The sequence below is a fragment of the Nerophis ophidion genome, linkage group LG06 (assembly GCF_033978795.1).
Source record: "Nerophis ophidion isolate RoL-2023_Sa linkage group LG06, RoL_Noph_v1.0, whole genome shotgun sequence".
In the NCBI taxonomy this organism is placed as follows: Eukaryota; Metazoa; Chordata; class Actinopteri; order Syngnathiformes; family Syngnathidae; genus Nerophis; species Nerophis ophidion.
The window spans coordinates 34,493,566-34,507,214 of record NC_084616.1 but is presented as its reverse complement, the minus strand read 5'-3'; the positions used below and the strand labels follow the sequence as shown (position 1 = coordinate 34,507,214).

Genomic DNA, 13,649 nt, shown 5'->3' with positions numbered 1-13,649 from the left:
TGACAGTGCCTGCCCACAGAAAGATTGCTGACAAAATCAATGTGTCTTTGCAAATCTTAAGCAATAGATTATAAAATAATTATGATATAAATAATTACGACCAGAATTAAACTCGATCTAATGGAGTAAAAGTATGTTACATTAAAACTACTCTGACAAGTATTTCTTTTCTAAATGTTACTTAAGTAAATGTAACGGAGTAAATGTAACGTGTTACAAACCACCTCTGCTCCTGCTTGTGTTACACCCCTGTAGAGGAGTGGGATATTGAACAGAAACACAGACACGATGCTTATTCATTCAGGTCCAGTCTGTAACGGCCGGATGAAAGAACGTGTCTCCCTCTACCAGGTAAGCCAGGCAAAAGTAGTCGAAACCCGATCAGTGATTAAAACAACAACTAGACATTTTTAAAACGCAGGTACTACAGAAAAACAACATAAATCCAGGAAGTATTTTCAAAACAAACATTTGAATGTTTTTAACACAGATTACTATTTTTTCCATTTCTCTTTTTAGACTCTTCTGCACCGGTCAAAAGTAATAGATGGCAGATCACCTTATCGCAGCTTTTTGTCTTCATACCCTTTTTTTAAACTTTGTAAAGTAATTAGTTATGATGTTCTTTCTCCTTTTTTTTCTTACTTTTACCAGATAATATAATGAATTAAAGCTTAGTTTTTCTTCCTTCCTGTTTACTGTCTGCATGTTCACATTTACAGCAATTTTGTAACTACTACACTTGTTTGAAAAACGTAGCAAAACACCACAGGTGTGAGCATGCATGAACGTGGAGGAAATGAGTGTGTCTCCATGGTGTTACTCACAACATACTCATTTAAATAGGTCGGTCTGCACTACCTTACAATTGCATGCCCAGTGTTACATCTTATGCAACGCGCTGACTAATAGTATACGCTGTTTAATGTCCAGAGGTGAGTCACCAACACATTGACTGTTTTTGTAAAGTGACTAAAGGTCACTTCAAATAGGGGCAATTGTTTGAGATATTTTCTCCTCAAGTAGAGTGAAATGCTTTGCAGTCATTCTTTGTGTACTCTGTTTTGCTTGAGGAACACAACTCAATGAGGCCACCGTGTTGCTATGGTAACGCCAGCACTTATACACATATAGTAAATACTCTTTAGTTTCGATGGTGAGAGGAGGTGCCAGTTCTGAGATGGAGTGAGAGCGGATGTCTGTATGTGTGTGTGTGTGTGTCTGTGTGTGTGTGTGTGTGTGTGTGTGTGTGTGTGTGTGTGTGTGTGTGTGTGTGTGTGTGTGTGTGTGTGTGTGTGTGTGTGTGTGCGTTTGTCAAAGTGACATATGGGGACATTTTTATGAAATTTCACCTTACATATGAGGACCTGTTGAAATATGGGGACATTTTCCATGTCCCCATATTTCCCGCAATGCTATCGTGTTCTAGACCCTCCCAGCATGTTCCCAGACCAAAAATCTCTGAAGTCTTCATTTGTCAAATTTTCAGAAAAAGTGTGTGAAAGTGTGTTTAATTTTTTTGCTCACCTTCGATTTTGCCCCTAGTGGCCATCTTTGCTATTATGACACACACACACACACACTTGTCCTCATATGTCATATGTCCTCATATGTCATGTGGGTCAGAAACTCACACACTACTACATTTTGAAAAACCTCTAATCATTACAGCAATAAACATACTTTTGAAATCTAAATCAAATAACACATTTTCAACTGATCTGATGATCCCAACCTTTTTTATGTTAGTTTTATCTATTCATTTGGTTTATCTGGAGAGGATTTGGGCTAGACAATTAGTAATAAAGGGATTATGGTGATGATTTAATCGGTTTGATTCAGTATTTTACTGTATTGGGCTTTTTGCTATTATGTTGACTAAAATACAATGCCGCACAATAATTAATTTAAATGTGCCTGAAATGTAGGTTTTTGCATAAATGCCTCCCCCCCCCCCCACTCCACCCCCTCCCAAAAAAAAACAAAAAAACAACCCTCAACTTTGATTGAGACTAAGGCAATAATTCAAATGCAATTCAAACTACACACAGTATTTAATATTTTCAAATGGTTACAATAGCACATGATTTTGGTATTTTTATCTTTGGGACAAATTTTGGATTCAATTGGCGATTGTTTTTGGAGGTATTCATTTTACATGGTGTTCAAGATGGTTACTTCCGCCTACTCTGAAAAGTCTCGGCGTCTGATTGGTCCAATTTTCAGTTAGGCGCTGCCTGATTGGCCGGTGGATGATGTCGGATCCTAACAGAGGGCTAAATCACTAGTTTATTATTTTCCTCATGGAAGTTATACAGTTCACGTATCACACTTAATATTGAATATATATAAAAAGGGTTTTCCAAAAGGACCACTTATAAGCGAAATACAAAACTTCACACACGATTTTGAGCACAACAGGGCGCTCAGTGAACAGCACTTCCGGGACGTGCATCACCAGAGGGGGACATCTATCTTGGCCACAAACCATCTTTGACAGTCTTCGACAGCATGGTTGAATCAGGTGAGCATAAAATGGAGTTTAACGTAATTAAATTGACCAATGTTTTTTAACATAGGAAAATAGTTCATTATAAAGAACAGTTAAATGTTTTTTGTTATTAATTGCAACCAGATTTGATTTTATGAGGTTAAATAAAGCATTTCAGTTCTGGGCCAAGGCCAAGGCATTTAAATTTTTTTTTTTTAAAGTTGCATGGAAGATTATATGTAGCAGTGATTGTCACACACTAGGTGTGGTGAAATTATTCTCTGCATTTGACCCATCACCCTTGATCACTATGCAAGTAAACCTTTTCTTAATTTTAAACAAGACAGACTAGAGTTCTTCAAATTGTTTATACTTTTTGTCAAATACAAATAATTCAAGCTGATAAGCACTGTGGAGTAGGCATGTTACTGATATTGTTACATTAGTTCTTTGTTTGAGAAGCTTCATGTCTGCATTGAGCCTAAATTTAACAGTTTTTGAAGGGTTTAGTTCTTTGTTTTATTTCTGTGTCACTGACCTTTTTCATTTTTATGTGTGGATTTGTTAGGCGCATCAACACATGATGTAGACATCGTGTCCAAAAGAAGAGCAAGACGTAATCCTGAGGCTGAAGCCACCGAGTTTATGTGATCTGGATGTGACAAGTCTTGTTTTAAGGCCCAGTGGATCAATGATTGGAAAGGTATGTCTTGTTATGTAACATATCAATGGTAACTGTATCAACATCTCATTTGGATCATTTCCTTACTGTCTAATAGAGGTTGTATTATATGGCTTTAATTAGAAGTGTTTGGAATAACAACGTTCCACGTCCCAAGAGCTAGCTTCTGTAGCCGAGGATCGGACCGCCAAGTGCCCTGCCTTCGGCTGCCGCCCAGCTCACAATGCATCCGACCTCTATGGCCCCTCGGAGTCTTGTTCACGAGTGAGGGAAGAGTGGATGGTGAGATCGACAGGCGGATCGGTGTGGCGTCTTCGGTAATGCGGACGTTGTACCGATCCGTTGTGGTGAAGAAGGAGCTGAGCCGGAAGGCAAAGCTCTCAATTTACCCGGTCGATCTACGTTCCCATCCTCACCTATGGTCATGAGCTTTGGGTCATGACCGAAAGGATAAGATCACGGGTACAAGCGGCCCAAATGAGTTTCCTCCGCCGTGTGGCGGGGCTCTCCCTTAGAGATAGGGTGAGAAGCTCTGTCATCCGGGAGGAACTCAAAGTAAAGCCGCTGCTCCTCCACATGGAGAGGAGCCAGATGAGGTGGTTCGGGCATCTGGTCAGGATGCCACCCGAACGCCTCCCTAGGGAGGTGTTTAGGGAACGTCCAACTGGTAGGAGGCCACGGGGAAGATCCAGGACACGTTGGGAAGACTATGTCTCCCGGCTGGCCTGGGAACGCCTCGGGATCCCCCGGGAAGAGCTAGACGTAGTGGCTGGGGAGAGGGAAGTCTGGGCTTCCCTGCTTAAGCTGCTGCCCCCGCGACCCCACCTCGGAAAAGCGGAAGATGATGGATGGATGGATGGATGGTATAATATGAAAACGATGTTACTAATGCTGTTACTTTTACCGGTAACGAGTAATCTAATAACTTTTATGTACGCTACAACGCTGTTACGATGCGTTTGATGTAATGTGGCATGCTACTTTTGATGTGATTGTATGTCAACAAGACAGCGTTAGAAGCACAAAAGGGTTAGTGCAGGTAATATCTTTTTACTAATGAAAGCAACCCCCGGAAGTAATTATGAACACGATATCAAATAGAAAGAGGCCTCATCCACACGCGAACAAAAACATTCAACAGAACTATCTTAACTGCCACTGCTAAGCTAAAAAATACAGCTGAACTATTCTGCTATGTCTCGGCGCTGAAGTCTCACGTCACTTGGCAAAAGGCACAGCTTTTTAAAAGGCACACACACACTCTGCTCTCATGAAATGTCTCTCAACTGCATATGCTAGATATTTAAAACTTTTCTTTTTCAAGTAACACATTAATTACAAACCCCGTTTCCATATGAGTTGGGAAATTGTGTTAGATGTAAATCCAAACGGAATAATTTTTTTTACAAAAAATAATTAACTTAGAATTTCATGGCTGCAATACGTGCCAAAGTAGTTGGGAGAGGGCATGTTCACCAGTGTGTTACATCACCTTTTCTTTCAACAACACTCAATAACCGTTTGGGAACTGAGGAAACTAATTGTTGAAGCTTGGAAGGTGGAATTCTTTCCCATTTTTGTTTTATGTAGAGCTTCAGTCGTTCAACAGTCCGGGGTCTCCTCTGTCGTATTTTACGCTTCATAATGCACCACACATTTTTGATAGGACTGCAGGCCGGCCAGGAAAGTACCTGCACTCTTTTTTTATGAAGCTGAACATGTGCTGAATGTGGCTTGGCATTGTCTTGCTGAAATAAGCAGGGGCGTACATGAAAAAGTCGGCGCTTAAATGGCAGCAAATGTTGTTCCAAACAGATGGGTAACTTACAGATGTGTAAGTTACCCATGCCTTGGGCACTAATGCACCCCCATACCATCACAGATGCTGGCTTTTCAACTTTGCGTCGATAACAGTCTGGATGGTTCGCTTCCCCTTTGGTCCGGATGAAACGGTGTCGAATATTTCCAAAAACAATTTGAAATGTGGGCTCGTTAGACCACAGAACACCTTTCCACTTTGCATCAGTCCATCTTAGATGATCTCGGGCCCAGAGAAGCCGGCGGCCGTTTCTGGATGTTGATAATTGGCTTTCGCTTTGCATAATAGATCTTTAACTTTGCACTTACAGATATAGTGAAGTGAATTATATTTATATAGCGCTTTTCTCTAGTGACTCAAAGCGCTTTACATAGTGAAACCCAATATCTAAGTTACATTTAAACCAGTGTGGGTGGCACTGGGAGTAGGTGGGTAAAGTGTCTTGCCCAAGGACACAACGGCAGTAACTAGGATGGCGGAAGTGGGAATCGAACCTGCAACCCTCAAGTTGCTGGCACGGCCACTCTACCAACCGAGCTATACCGCCCCAATATAGCAACAAACTGTATTTAGTGACAGTGGTTTTCTGGAGTGTTCCTGAACTCATGTGGTGATATTCCTTTAGAGATTGATGTCGGTTTCTGATACAGTGCCGTCTGAGGGATGGAAGGTCACGGTTATTCAATGTTAGTTTCCAGACATGCCGCTTACGTGGAGTGATTTCTCCAGATTCTCTGAACCTTTTGATGATATCATGGAGCGTAGATGTTGAAATCCCTAAATTTCTTGCAATTGCACTTGAGAAACGTTGTTCTTAAACTGTTTGACTATTTGCTCACGCGGTTGTGGACAAAGGGGTGTACCTCGCCCCATCCTTTCCTGTGAAAGACTGAGCATTTTTTGGGAAGCTGTTTTTATAGCCAATCATGGCACCCACCTGTTCCAAATTAGCCTTCACACCTGTGGGATGTCCCAAATAAGTGTTTGATGAGCATTTCTTAACTTTATCAGTATTTATTGCCACCTTTCCCAACTTGTTTGTTGCGTGTTGCTGGCATCAAATTCTAAAGTTAATGATTATTTGCACCAACAAAAAAGTTTATCAGTTTGAACATCAAATATGTTGTCTTTGTAGCATATTCAACTGAATATGGCTTGAAAAGGATTTGCAAATCATTGTATTCTGTTTATATTTACATCGAACACCATTTCCCAACTCATATGGAAACGGGGTTTGTACTTAATTTAATAATTATTTACATTTATGAAAGAGTAATTCTGTTTGTAATTGAATTTTTAGTCAAGTAACGACTATTTTTATTGCTTTTTAAAACAGATATTCCAAACATTGTTAATTGATAAACTGTTTTATCAGGATATGGTGTGTTTGCTCTTGCATCAATTTAAAAAGGTTCTTTTGTGGTCGAGTACCGAGGGAAGTTCATCTCAAGACATGAGCGGGACAAGAGACAGAAACCCTCTATAAATATCTTTACTATTTATCTGGCATTATATGCTCATAATGTTAACAACAAAAAGTGCTGATAATGTTATAATTAATAAGTTCTAACATTATTTTTATGTGTTTTGTTGCAGACACCAACTGTTGATGTTCTATCTCAACATTCTCCAGATTCATGTGAGCGATAAACCGACTTCATCCCTCCAACAGGTTATTACTTGACTATTTACTATCCATCCATCCATCCATTTTCTACTACCTGTCCCTTTTTTGGGTTGGCGGGGTGTGCTTGAGCCTATCTGAGCTGCATTCGGGCGGAAGGCGGAGTACACCCTGGACAAGTCGCCACCTCATTACACGGCCAACACAAATAGACAACATTTACACTCACATTCACACACTAGGGCCAATTTAGTGTTGCCAATCAACCTATCCCCAGGTGCATGTCTTTGGAGGTAAGATGAAGCCGGAGTACCCGGAGGGAACCCACGCAGTCACGGGGAGAACATGCAAACTCCACACAGAAAGATCACGAGCCCAAGATTTAACTCAGGACTACTCAGGACCTTCGATTTGTGACGCACATGCACTAACCCCTGTTCCACCGTGCTGCCCTATATCTGCTAAAAACTTGACACAACCTATACTTCAAAAGACATTTAATCCTTTTAACCTCTCACAGATCAGTTTATATGACAACATTTTTTAAGCGTACATCCATGTTAGTCTGTGGAATTTACAACTCATGTTTAGCAAAACAGGAGATGTTACAGGTCAGCAACATGAATTCTATATGTGATCACTTGTCATGTACTCATATTGTTTGAACTAAAAAAGACTTCAGTGTGTTTCATATAAGGTCCTCATATTTTTCTGAACCACATTAGTGTGTGTTACAATGTTTAATTCAAAGCTTTAAAATGAGTGTTTCAATCCAGGTCCTCATATTTTCTGAACCACATTTTAGTGAATGTTACATTCTTAAATAATAGTCTAAGAGCTAAAACGCTATAACAATCTTTACTGTTTATGTAGAATTATATGCTCAGAATATTATCAACCAAAAGTGGTTGTTAATGTTATAATTAATTAGTTCTGACATTATATTTTTTGTGTTTTGTTGCAGACACCAACTGTTGGGGTTCTATCTCAACATTCTCCAGATTCAGATGTGAGCGATAAACCGACTTCATCCCTCCAACAGGTTATTACAAGTCTATTTTTACTATATCTGCTCTAAATGTGACCCAACCTATATTTTGAAAGACATTTATTAATTTTAATCTCTCACAGATCAGTTTATATGACAACATTTTCGTAAGGGTACATCCATGTTAGTCAGTAAGGAGTTTGGAACTCATGTTTAGCAAAACAGGAGATGTTACAAGTCAACAACATACATTCTACATGTGACCCCTCGTCATGTCCTTATATTGTTTGAACCAAGAAAGACTTAGGTGTGTTTCATATAAGGTCCTCATATTTTCTATACCAGATTAGTGTGTGTTACAATGTTAATGTCCAAGCTTTAAAATGTGTGTCTCAATTCAGGTCCTCATATTTTCTGAACCAGATTTTAGTGTGTTTTATATTCTTAATTAATTGTCTAAGAGCTGAAACTCTGTAATACTCTTTACTATTTATCTGGCATTGTATGCTCAGAGTTTTATCAACAAAAAGTGCTGATAATGTTATAATTAATTAGTTCTGACATTATATTTTTGTGTTTTGTTGCAGAAACCAACTGTTGAGGTTCCATCTCAACATTCTCCAGATTCAGATGTGAGCCATTAACTGACTTCATCCCTCCAACAGGTTATTACATGTCTATTTTTACTATATCTGCTCTAAATTTGACCCAACCTATATTTTGAAAGACATTTATTTATTTTAATCTCTCACAGATCAGTTTATATGACAACTTTTTCGCAAGGGTACATCCATGTTAGTCAGTAGAAAGTTTAGAACTCATGTTTAGCAAAACAGGAGATGTTACAAGTCCACAACATAAATTCTACATGTGAGCACTCGTCATGTCCTTATATTGTTTGAAGCAAGAAAGACTTAGGTGTGTTTCATATAAGGTCCTCATATTTTCTGAACCAGAAAATGTGTGTTACAATGTTAATGTCAAAGCTTTAAAATGAGTGTCTCAATTCAGGTCCTCATATTTTCTGAACCAGATTTTTGTGTGTGTTACATTCTTAATGAATTGTCTAAGAGCTGAAACTCTGTAATAATCTTTACTATTTATCTGGCATTGTATGCTCAGATTTTTATCAACAAAAAGTGGTAAGAATGTTATAATTAATTAGTTATGACATTTTTTTTTTTGTGTTTTGTTGCAGAAACCAACTGTTGAGGTTCTATCTCAAAATTCTCTAGATTCAGATGACAGCCATAAACCGACTTCATCCCTCCAACAGGTTATTACATGTCTATTTTTACTATATCTGCTCTAAATTTGACCCAACCTATATTTTGAAAGACATTTATTAATTTTAATCTCTCACAGATCAGTTTATATGACAACATTTTCGTAAGGGTACATCCATGTTAGTCAGTAGGGAGTTTGGAACTCATGTTTAGCAAAACAGGAGATGTTACAAGTCAACAACATAAATTCTACATGTGAGCACTCGTCATGTCCTCATATTGTTTGAACCAAGAAAGACCTAGGTGTGTTTCATATAAGGTCCTCATATTTTCTGAACCAGATTAGTGTGTGTTAAAATGTTAATGTCAAAGCTTTAAAATGAGTGTTTCAATTCAGAAAATGCAGTGCCTCTTGTTTACAGCCGGTTTCTGCAGCGCTGTTTTCATTGATCAAAGTATTTTTTCGGTGGTCGTGTTTTTGGTACATAACTTGTAAATAGTGCGTAAATAATAGGCTATATATATATAAAGACATTCAAACCCCGTTTCCATATGAGTTGGGAAATTGTGTTAGATGTACATATAAACAGGATACAATGATTTGCAAAGAATTTTCAACCCCAATTCTGTTGAATATGCTACAAAGACAACATATTTGATGTTAAAACTGCTAAACATTTTTTTTTGCAAAGAATTTAGGGATTTTACCATCTACGGTCCGTAAAATTATCAAAAGGTTCAGAGAATCTGGAGAAATCACTGCACGTAAGCGATGTACTGCATTAAAAACCGACATCAGTGTGTAAAAGATATCACCACATGGGCTCAGAAATACTTCAGAAAACCACTGTCAGTTACTACAGTTGGTCGCTACATCTGTAAATGCAAGTTAAAACTCTACTATGCAAAGCAAATGCCATTTATCAACAACACAGAGGAACGCCGCGGGCTTCGCTGGGCCCGAGCTCATCTAAGATGGACTGATGCAAAGTGGAAAAGTGTTCTGTGGTCTGACGAGTCCACATTTCAAATTATATATGGAAATTGTGGACGTGGTGTTCTCCGGAACAAAGAGGAAAATAACCATCCGGCGCAAAGTTCAAAAGCCAGCATGTGTGATGGTATGGGGGTGTATTAGTGCCCAAGGCATGGGTAACTTACACATCTGAGAAGGCACCATTAATGCTGAATGGTCCATACAGGTTTTGGAGCAACATATGTTGTCATCCAAGCAACATTATCATGGACGCCCCTGCTTATTTCAGCAAAACAATGCCAAGCCACGTGTTACAACAGCGTGTCTTCGTAGTAAAAGAGTGCGGGTACTTTCCTGGCCCGCCTGCAGTCCAGACATGTCTCCCATCGAAAATGTGTAGCGCATTATGAAGCGTAAAACACGACAACTTAAGCTGTACATCAAGCAAGAATGGTAAAGAATTCTACTTTCAAAGCTTCAACAATTAGTTTCCTCAGTTCCCAAACGTTTATTGAGTGTTGTTAAAAGAAAATGTGATGTAACACAGTGGTGAACATGCCCCTTCCCAACTACTTTGGCACGTGTTGCAGCCATGAAATTCAAAGTTAATTATTATTTGCAAAAAAAAAAAAAGTTTGAGTTTGAACATCAAATATGTTGTCTTTGTAATGCTTTCAATTGAATATGGGTTGAAAAGGATTTGCAAATCATTGTATTCAGTTTATATTTACATCTAACACAATTTCCCAACTTTTATGGAAACAGGGTTTGTATATATATTAGGGCTGGGCAATGATTAACATTTTTAATCGAAGTTAATCGCACTATTTCTCTTATTAATCGCGATTAAATGCATTGTATACGCAAAGCCCAATAATGAATTCAAAAGTAGTGTATAGTGCACCTTTATTGGAATATTCTCCCACATGAACAAAAGCGCCAAAACATTTGTTGTGCAAACACAATTTAAATCAGTCCTTGTTAAACAGTAGCAGTTAAATAGCATATTTGATGAAAATCAACTCGAAAAATGTAAATACAAACATTTAAGCTTATTGCCACTGCCAGGGTATTTAAGTTATCCTGTTTGTTATGGAAAATAAATATAATCCACATACAAATCTCTGAGCCACAATCATAACATCTGAACATGCAATTTCTGAGGTAACAGCAGAAACATTTTTTTCTTTAGCAGGGATCTTATGTTTAAAAAACTTATATTATAGGTAGTGGGCTGTTTTAGGGAATTTTTGATCAAATTATCCGTAGTAGCAATATTAATAATGTTGTGTTTATTCTGCGTAGTGCACTTAAAATAATTATGACCATATCTGTTTGCTTGGTGCTTTGATAAACTGAACGCATATACATGGTACTATATTGTAATGTTATGAGCCAGGGGAAAAAAGAACTACCCTACCCAGCATGCAACAGGAGTGAGGAGCATGTATAGGTTGTGTCGCCATGACGGCATCTTGTATGTTGTGATATGCACGCTCTGAAAGCAAACGTTAAGAACTCAGCCAACACTCCTCGTCTGCATTATTCATAAATAGACAGACAACACATACTCCGCTACTTCACAAAGCACAATATGTTAAATGTTTACTTTTACAGTTTTCTAATTCTTCCTTTCAGATTGACAGCAGGACAAATCGCTGGAAGTAGGTATGTCTCAAGCTTCTTCCACTTGGTCCACTCCAAAGCGGGGTAAATAAATAATCCACATCATTTACTAGAATATTATATTACGTTTTGCACCTTTTCACTGTGTTATAGTCATTATTCCTTCAGTAAGAAATTGTATTTTGTCTCCTTTATGACAGCTGCAAAGGGGAAGAAGTGGAAGCAGTTGAATGACACATGTTGCATTTTGTAACTGGCAACAAAGTACCAGGTAAAAAAGATTGTAAAGCCTGCCTCCATAAAGAACTAGTAGCTCTACAGGACAGAGATTGGCTTGCCATCAAGTACTACATCCATAACAGAATTATATTAAAAAAAGGGAAAACAAATGTTTTCCCACATCTTCTGTGGTAGTTTGAGTATGTTACCAGCAATTAAAAAAGCAAAATAAACAGCAAGCGTTTTGTATTTATTCCAGATAATTCTTAGCGACAAAATCCACAAAAACAATTCAGTTACACTTAGTCGACAATTACATTTTTACCCATGTTTCTTTTAAACTCTTCTTGGTTTTAGATTACAGTAGCAAGGGATTGGGATTTTTTTTTAAAATGACAACACATCAACTAAACCAACTCAGGTGGTTTTGTTAAGTCTCTGATGTCATTAGCCTCATATGTCACATGAACCTGAAATCTTTAACACTCTGTGATGTCATGGTTGTCATATTTCACAAACTTGAAATCTTAAACACTCTGTGACGTCATGGTCATCATATGTCACATAAACTTGAAATCTTAAACACTCTGTGACGTCATGGTCATCATATGTCACATGAACCTGAAATCTTAAACACTCTGTGACGTCATGGTCATCATATGTCACATGAACCTGAAATCTTAAACACTCTGTGACGTCATGGTCGTCATATGTCACATAAACTTGAAATCTTAAACACTCTGGTCTTCATTTGTCACCTAAACCTGACAAGTCCTCATATGTACCATAAAAATCAGGTTCAGAAAAAAACAAAAGAGTTGCAAAAATCTCAATAGACCACTGTGTTTCTAAAATTCTGGTTCACTAACCGTCTGATTCCCAGGCCTGTAGGACCATTGGAAAGGCATGTCCCCATATGTCACGTTTTTGTCATAAGTCCTCATATGTCACCCAAACACGTATGTGTGTGTGTGTGTTGTGTGTGTGTGTGTGTGTGTGTGTTGTGTGTGTGTGTGTGTGTGTGTGTGTGTGTGTGTGTGCGCGCGTGCGTTTCATCATACACACACACTTAGATTAACTCTAAATTTGAATGGATTGAAGCCAAAGCAGCTCCGCTTGTGAGAGGTAGCAGGATGTACAAAAATCAACCGAGCAATATGACTACCTTCACAGAACGCGCCAGCCTTTAGTGATCGTGGTCTTCTCTCCAGCTAGTTGGTATTGCCAAAGTTTGTACTTATTCAAAATTGTTCAACTTGGTACAGGGGTTAGTGCATGTGGCTCACAATACGAAGGTCCCGCGTAGTCCTGGGTTCAATCCTAGGCTCGGGATCTTTCTGTGTGGAGTTTGCATGTTCTCCCCATGACTGTGTGGGATCCCTCCGTTTACTCCGGCTTCCTACCACCGCCAAAAACATGCATCTGAGGATTTGTTGATTTGCAACACTAAATGGGCCCTAGTCTGAATGTGAGTGTGAATGTTGTCTGTCTATCTGTGTTGGCCCTGTGATGAGGTGTCCACTTGTCCAGGGTGTACTTCCGGGGTAAAAACCTGGGCTCCAGCATCCCCCGCGACCCCAAACGGGACAAGCGGTAGAAAATGAATGGATGGATGGATAATTTCTAGCCCTCTCCTTTTATTCAGACAGTTGCTAGAACAAAGGAACCTGGGAGGACTTCGCCCTTAAAAAAAAAATAGGAAGCCCGAACAGTAGCAAACCGTGAGGATGCCGTACCGTTACACCCTTGGAATGCACATATTAATCAGTTGACAGCTGTTGCAGTGGATTGCACCAATTTGTGCAGGTGTGAACTCGGTAATCAGATGACGACTGGGATGCAGCACCAGCACCGTTTAATTTTCTTTCAGCATTGTTACAAGGTTAAACAGAAACACTTTCAATGACACATCCATTTAAAGTAACACTTGTTGTCACATCTGTTAAATCAGACTCCTTCATCTCTCTCTCACTCTCTCTTACTCAGTATAGGCAACGA

At 38.8% G+C, this 13,649-nt stretch overlaps 1 long non-coding RNA gene across 1 annotated transcript; it reads left to right on the top strand.

The window, feature by feature from the left end:
• The first annotated feature begins 1,234 nt into the window (after positions 1–1,234).
• LOC133554596 (uncharacterized) lies at positions 1,235–12,612 on the top strand. The gene is made up of 8 exons (XR_009807153.1): positions 1,235–2,524; positions 3,060–3,194; positions 6,589–6,664; positions 7,581–7,658; positions 8,192–8,269; positions 8,803–8,880; positions 11,445–11,516; positions 11,633–12,612. It is a non-coding gene; the product is annotated as an uncharacterized LOC133554596 (long non-coding RNA).
• The last annotated feature ends 1,037 nt before the right edge of the window (positions 12,613–13,649 follow it).